Raw genomic sequence first — 8,045 nt, forward strand, 5'->3', positions numbered from 1 at the left:
GGCTAATGTATTTGTCCATTTCACAGATGGAGTGGATGGCCGACCTCATTATCCACTCCAGGTGAATCCTGAGTGCTCACCCCCACAGCAGGATCTTCCGCTGGCCCGCAGCTCGTCTGCCTGCTTGTTTATGGAATCCTGTGAGCCCCAGAGGCTTTTCTGTTTTTTAGCTTGGGCATAGTCAAATGTTTCGAGATGCAAGGCTTATCTCATAGAAGCTACCCTGTCCTACCCCAAGGTTATGAAAATACTGTCTTATATTCGCAACTAAATATTTTCGAGTTTTGTTTCGTACACGCTGGCCTCGGGCCATCTGGCATCTGTTTGTGTGTGCCATGCATGAAAAGAATTTTAGTTTCCCAGCCCCAGTGGCCAGTGGCTGCCCCCACCCCACTTCATGCTGTGCTTTTCCTATTGGACAGAACCACACACTACCTATTTTCCCAGAGGTTCTCTCTGAGGGTGCGTCATCCGACACAATGACACCTCTGCTTGCCCCAGTGATGAGTGCAGCTGACCACTTTGGCTATGACCTTCTAGAAGGGGTCAAAGGGATGGATGTTAGACTCCTGTGTCTACTGTAATACATTCTACAATCCGTGTGTGTGTGTGTGTGTGTGTGTGTGTGTGTGTGTGATGTGCATTTGAATGTGTGTTTGTGTGTGCCTACACATGTGTAAACAAGTTGTGTGAGACTCTTCCTGGAGTGACAACATACATACAAACACAAACACACACACATACTACTCACCCCAGTTAAGGAACCCATTTCAAATCAAAGTAACAATGACACCAAAGCCCAAGATGGTGAGCCTGTTTATTGGGGTCACCTACTGGAGCATGGGCAAGTCAAAGGTGGCTGCATTTCCAATAGTGCACTCTAACATGGCCAACAAAGGTGGGTCGCTGGAGCTCTGTGTGTCATCAGACAGGCTAACCTCTCTCTGGGCAACTGCTGGCCTCCCAGTAGCTGATTGCCGCTTCTCTACCCTGGGGAGGGACTATAGTGGCTCTCCTCTGTTTCAGCTTCCCCTGTGTGAAGCCTGCTTACTTCCTGGGTCTCATGATACTTTCCCCCAGGATGGAATGTCCCCGTGTGGAGGACATTCCTGTACAGCCACATGTGTGTGGATGCCTGAGCTCTTGTGTGTGGAGGCCAGAGGTGCCTCTAGCTCTCTCCACTTGATTTTTTGTTTTTCCGAGATAAGTTTTCTACCCACACTCATTGACTAGACTGGTGGCCGGTGAGCCCTAAGGATCGGCCTGCTCTTACTTCTAAGCACTAGTGTTCCGAGTAGGCCTGGCAGAGTACAGAGGTGCCGAGGAGCCAACCTAAGGTCCCCTCGCTGCACAGCGAGCCCTTTGCCATCCGGCCTTCTTACCGGCTACTACCCTTTCTTTTTCTGAAATTGGGTCTCTATCATAGTTAGGATTTTATTGCTGTGAGCAGACTCCATGGCCAAGGCAGCTCTTACAAAGGACAACATTAATTGGGCCTGGCTTACAGGTTCAGTGGGTCAGTCCGTCATCATCATGTCGGGGAAGCATGGTGGTATACAGGCAGACATGATGCTGGAGAAGAGACTGAAAGTTCTACATCTTCATCTGAAGGCCGCAGGGAGAGACTGCGTGCCACACTGTACATAATTTGAACATCTGAGACCTCAAATCCCTCCCCCACAGTGACGCACTTCCTCCGACAAGGCCACACCTACTCCAACACGGCCGCACCTCCTACTAGAGCCACTCCCTATGGGCCAAGCTTTCAAACACAAGAGTCTATGGGGGCCATTCCTATTCAAACCACCACCATATTGTCACTCACATAGCCCAGCCTGATCTCAAACTTCCCATCAAAGACAGGATGACCTTGAACTCCTGATTCTCCTCCCTCTACTTTTCAAAGGCTGGGATTACAAACAGGCACCACCACACCTGGTTACTTGATTCTGAGGACGGAACCCAGGGCTTCATGGATGCTAGGCAAACATCTTGTCAAGACTGCCTGGTACTCACTATGTGTGACAGGGTGGCTTCATGCGCTCATAGTCCCTCTCAGTCCTGCAAGAGCTGAGGCACGCCTGTGCCTCTACTCATGTACTATGCTTCTTGATGCCTTAGCTGGGCAATCCCAGCACTCAGGTGGTTTAGGAAAGAGCACCAACATAAATTCTGGGCTAGCCTCAACTACATAGTGAGTGCTGGGTCAGCCTTGGCTACATAGTATGACCCTGCCTCACAAAAATAAAAACAAATACAAACAAACAAACAAAAAACCCCAAAAAACAAAACAATTTTTTTCCCCAGTGCAAGAAGCTAAATTATCAGAATTGAGTGGCTAGAAGGTTGATCCAATGGGAAGTTCTGGGGGAAATAAGTCCGGGGTTTTTTCCTGGGTGACCTGCCACCCAGCTTCCTTGGCTTGCAGAGGTGTAGCTCCTATCTCTGCTCCTGACTTCATAGAACCCCCCCCCCCCCCAGCCCTGTGCTGGTGCTCTTTCTCTGCTCTTACACACGCCTTGACATTGGATTCTCAGCCCCTCTGATCTAGGATGACCTCGTTTTGAGATCCTGCATTGCCAAGACCCCCTTTTCCCAAATAAGGCCACATTCGTGGATTCTGAGTGGTTGTGGGAGCGGGGTCTTCTTAGGGGAAGGTGGACAGGACACATCCCGCCCAGGGACCGCCTGTGAAAGGATCAGAGGTTTCCAGGGTTAAAGAAAGCATCACATGTCCCAGACAGCATGTGCCTCCTGGCCGTTTTTTGTCCCTCGATGGCACCACACCTGCAGAGTTTTTCTTAATCTCTAAGTCTCCATTTCCCTTCGTTGATGCTTCCTGGAGGAGACCCCCAGGAGAGGAGGCAATTACTTAATTACATTACGTCAACATAGTTGGAAAATCATACCGAAAAGTGGGAAGAAAGAAGCAAAAGGCAGAAGCTTCTGTTTGCCCCCAGAAGGGGAATATTCAACGCCCACAGTGACCCAAGTGCTGTAGCATAGATACACAAGGAGGGAGAGCTCAGGAGTTAGCCAAGCACATGTCTGTCTGGCAGGAGATCCTGCGGCTGTTGAAGACAGTTGAGTCCCTGAAAGAGGAGACAGGGGCACAGACAAGGAGGGTGTCTCCAGAAGATGCCAGTCCCCACGGAGATGACACCCTGTCTTCTGGGCCCCAGATGTAGCCATCAAAATAACAAAACATGGCAGCATACAAAGGCTCCCGGCAGCTGGGATGTGGCTCAGTTGGCAGAGTGTTTGTCGGGCTTTCGTGACACTCTGGGCTCTATCTCCACCATAAAACTGGGCATGGTGCCACATGCACTTGGGAAGTATGTCCAGGGGGATCAGAAGTTCAAGGTTATCTTTTGCTACATTTTAAGTATTAAGTTTGGAGCCAGCTTGGGCTAAGTGAGACACTGTTTCAAAAAATAGTTTCTTTTTTTCTTTTTCAATTCGTTTATTCACTTAAGATGGGTGTGTGTGTTAGCCCATGAACAGAGGTCAGAGGACAGAGAACAACTTGTGAGAGTCAGTTCTCTCCTTCCATCATGCGGGTCCTAAGTATTAAATCCAGGCTGTCAGGCTTGGCATCGGGTACCTTTACGCTTTGACCTATTTTCCTGACTCCACAAAATGAGTATTTCATAGCGACATTGGTTATTAGCCAGCTAGCCAGGGACTAAGGAGTCAATCTTTGCTGCTTGCTGAGGCCTACCTGTCCAGTTAGTTAGTTATCAGAGGGGCCTGGCAGCCCTGAGCATTTATTTGAAGGAGGTAAAGCAGGGTTGTTGCGGTGAGGACCCAAGTACCAAGGGTATAGTCACAGCAGAGGCAGGACCCCCTAGACTTCTGGGGCTCCAGATGGTGAGACCATCAGAGAGAACCCCCAAAATACAGGGCAAGATAGCAGAGCCTCCAACACCAACATCAGAGAGAGAGAGAGAGAGAGAGAGAGAGAGAGAGAGAGAGAGAGAGAGAGAGAACAGCAGGTGGCCTCCAGGGTCTGAGGCAGATGGAGCCAGGACAAGGTGAGTCTCCCCAGGGGACTGTCATCACTGATTCAGGGGACTGTCATCACTGATTCAGACGACAATCAGACAGGTGAGAAATACACAGGTTGCTGGCATACCCTGGATGAAGCTGGAGGAAAAGACAGGCATTATGGGGGTTGGGGAGTATTCTGAGCCAGGATGCCAGCCACTCTGAGTCTCCCGTTACTACCCATTACTAGGGAGGGTGTTGTTAAGTTTTCTTCTTCTCACTGGTGAGACTTAATCTCCCCATTTGCAAAGTAGAAGGGATGAGCCAGAGAGCCCGCCCACACGTTCCCTCCTCAGCAAGGCTAATGTTGCATATCAGTGGCTACTCTCTGAGAGGGAGATGAAGGCAGCATAGCTACTGGGATTTAGATGTATCAGTGGTGTCCCCGATTGATTGGTGATGTCTGCCCTGGCTGAAGACTAGGTGAGTCAGCTTCCCCCACCTTAACCATGATTTGTCTAATTAGCTTTTGGGTAAGATCTGCTTGGAGTTTTTAGCCAAATGAAAGAGAAAAAAAAGATGAATATAGGAAGAAAGCAGGGTCATAGAGGTGGCTCATTGGTTAAAAGCGTTTGGTGCTCTTGCAGAGAATGGTTCCCAGCATCCATGTCAGGTGATTCACAATGGCCAATAACGCCAGCTTTGTGGGATCCAGCGCCATCTCCTGGCCTTTGCGAGTACTGCACTCACATGAACATAGTCTCATACATAGATAACCACACATATACATACTTTTAAAAAAACAGACATTAAAAAATAATAAACTAGGGTTGAAGGGATGGCTCAGTGGTTAAGAGTGCTTGATGCTTTCTCATGAGGACCAGATTTGGATCCCAGCATCCATGGTGGGTGTCTTACAAGCACCTATAACTCCAGACCCAAGAGACCTAACAAATCTTCTTCTTCTTCTTCTTCTTCTCTCTCTCTCTCTCTCTCTCTCTCTCTCTCTCTCTCTCTCTCCTTTTCCTTCTTCCTCCCTCTTTCCCTCTTTTCCTCACTCCCACAAGTCTTTACATCTTTAACTACCATATGACTATCTGGTCGAGACACTAGCTAGCTGTCAGCCACCACTGCTAATTAAATTTATAGTGTCACTATTACCCAAGCTGAGTGTAATTTATTAGCTCATTGTGAGCTGTTCAGGTTCAGTGCCTTTAAAATTGTCCTGTGAACTAGGCAGTGATGGCACATACCTTTAAGCCCAGAACTTGGGAGGCAAAGACAGGCAGATCTCTGAGTTCGAAGCCAGCCTCATCTACAGAAAGAGTTCTAGGACAGCCAGGGCTACACAGAGAAACCTTGTCTTAGAAAATGCACGCACGCACACACGCACACACACAAACTGTCCTGCTGTCCTGTGAAGCCAGAGCATGGTAAAGACTCCAGTCAATGGCTATCCATTGGAATAAAGCTTTCCAGTGCTTAACCAGGAATTGAGTAACCTTCTGCCAGGGGCCCACTCATGAGCCTAGGAAATCATAAGTATGCCCCATGAGTGCTCTACAATGAGACTGGGGAGAGTAGGGAAGACTTGTATCCACACAGAGAACATCCAGGAGTGAGGTACCTCAGGCTGGGAAATAGCTGAGGGGATTGGACTCTGCCTCCCATTGAACTGTGCCCATCCCTAGAAGACATAACCCCCAGCACCTCTGAATGTGACCTTATTTGGAAGTGGGTTGCTGTAGATGTCATAAGTCAAGATGAAGTCATGCTGGGTGGGGAAGAATCTTTATAAAAAGGGGAAGCTGGAACATAGACACACAGGGAGGACGCCTTGACTGTCAAGGCAGAGATGGGGTGAGGCTTCTGTGTACAAGCTAAGCCGCGCCAAGCATTGGCAGCAGAGGCCTGGAACAGGCCTTTCCAGGGAAGGAATTATGCCACAGATACCTTGATGTCAAGCTTGTAGTCTCTGTAACAAGGGGTTTCTCTTGTGTAGAGTACCCTCACATCCGAGTCCAAAGTTCTTTGTTAGAGGAACAACAGAAAGCTCCTGGGTCAGGGGGGTGGCCAGAATAAAAATTGGGGGAGGGACAGAGACTTTGAGCCTAGTTGGCCTAAGTCTCAGGAGTTTGAGTGGATGGATGTGAGCAGGTATATCCATCTTACCTGGATGCTTGGAGGTGGGGACCACTTTGTCTGGGGAAGCAGGCCTGAGTTTGACCAAAGCAAGCTGCCAACCCAGACTTGAAGAGGATGGGCAAGGGACAGACAGAAGATGGGTGTGTGGCCCTGCCCAAGGCAGAATGCTCCTCAAAGCCTGGAGTTTTGGAATTCTTCTCATTGTCTATATCCTGGTATCTCTCTATTTCTAAGTATCAAGTGTGCGGTCCCGATCGATCCCCCAAACCCCACTCCGTCTCTCCCCTCTCTCTTCTGATGCTGGATCTCACTTGTCCCAGGATAACCTTGAACTCCTGACCCTTGTGCTTCTGCCTCCTGAGTGCTGGGATTACAGTGCTGGGGCTTGAACCCAGGGCTCCAGGCATGCTAGGCAAGCACCCTACCAGCTCAGCTTTATATGTGCTGTGACCTCTTTATTTGTCTCTTGATGTACATTGACCCCAGGTAGTCTTGGGCTGTGGTTCTCTCTGAAGTGATCAAGCCTCATGTGACTAACCTAGCTTCTTCTTCAATTCCTGGTCTAAATGAAAACAAAGCAAGGAGCAAGGATGGGCAGCAAAATCCTAGGCTTTTCCATTCTCGGCTGTGAAAATGTCAGATCTCAAATTCTTCCACCATCCTCACGATTAAAAAAAAAAAAAAAAAAAAAAAAAAACTTAATCGTTTTTATTTTAATTTTTTGAGACAAGGACTTATTGTAGTCCAGTGTGACCTCAGTCTCACTATGGAAACCAAGGATGGCCCTGAACTCCTGATCATCCTGTCTCTGCCTCCCAAGTGCTAAAATGACAGATGTCTAAGCCTCCCTCCGGGCCGTGTTTATTCTGGACTAGGGGCAGAGTCCCAAACCTCCAGTACTACGCAAGCACTCTCCCAACCGAGCTGCACCCCAAGGCAATCACTTTTCTCGTTTTGAAAGAAAAATTACAGGGCTGGAGAGACGGCTCAGCGGTTAAGAGCACTTCCTGGCTGCTCTTCCAGAAAACCCGGGTTCAATTTCCAGCACCCACATGAGAGCTCGCAACTTTCTATAATTCGACTTCTAGGTCTTCTGGCACCCTCGCACAGATATATGTATAGGCAAAATGTCAGTGCACATAAAATAAAAACAAATGCTACATTAAAAGAAACGAACTTTTTTTTTAATAAAAGAAAAGCAAATTAGAAATAGACTGACACCAGGCGGTGGTGGCGCACGCCTTTAATCCCAGCACTTGGGAGGCAGAGACAGGCAGATTTCTGAGTTCAAGGCCAGCCTGGTCTACAGGGTGAGTTCCAGGACAGCCAGGACACAGAGAAACCGTGTCTCGAAAAACAACAACAACAACAACAAAAAAAAAAAAAAAAAAAAAAAAAAAAAAAAAAAAAAAAAAAAAAAGAAAAAAAAAAGAAAAAAAGAAAAAAAGAAAGAAAGAAAGACTGAAGTTAAAATAAAGCAAGCTGATGTGGTCATTATGAGAGTGGGTCTGAAACCAGTTTGGTCCAATTTAAGCTGTTTAGCCTCTTTTTGCCTCAGTTTTCTCATCTGTACAATGGTCATATTTTTTCATTGAGTTTGTAGGGATTAATTATTTAATTAATAAGCAAATATATACAAATCATTTACAAAACTTCCCAGTACATGGTAATTATGATGCCAATCTGAGTTAGTTCTATTAACAACATGGCGAAGGTGGTGGCCTACTTTTGTAATCTCAGCACTTGAGAAGGAGAAGGTGGATCTTGAGTTTGGTGCCACCCTGGGGGCTCTGTGCATTTGCCACTTTTCCTCTTACTTCCTGTTGCTGAGACAAAGTAACCAAAGAAGCTTAAGGAGGGAAGAGTTTATCAAGGCACACAGTTGGAGAGGAGAGTCAGCCAAGGCAACACAA

Source organism: Arvicanthis niloticus, chromosome 18, assembly GCF_011762505.2.
Source record: "Arvicanthis niloticus isolate mArvNil1 chromosome 18, mArvNil1.pat.X, whole genome shotgun sequence".
Lineage (NCBI taxonomy): Eukaryota > Metazoa > Chordata > Mammalia > Rodentia > Muridae > Arvicanthis > Arvicanthis niloticus.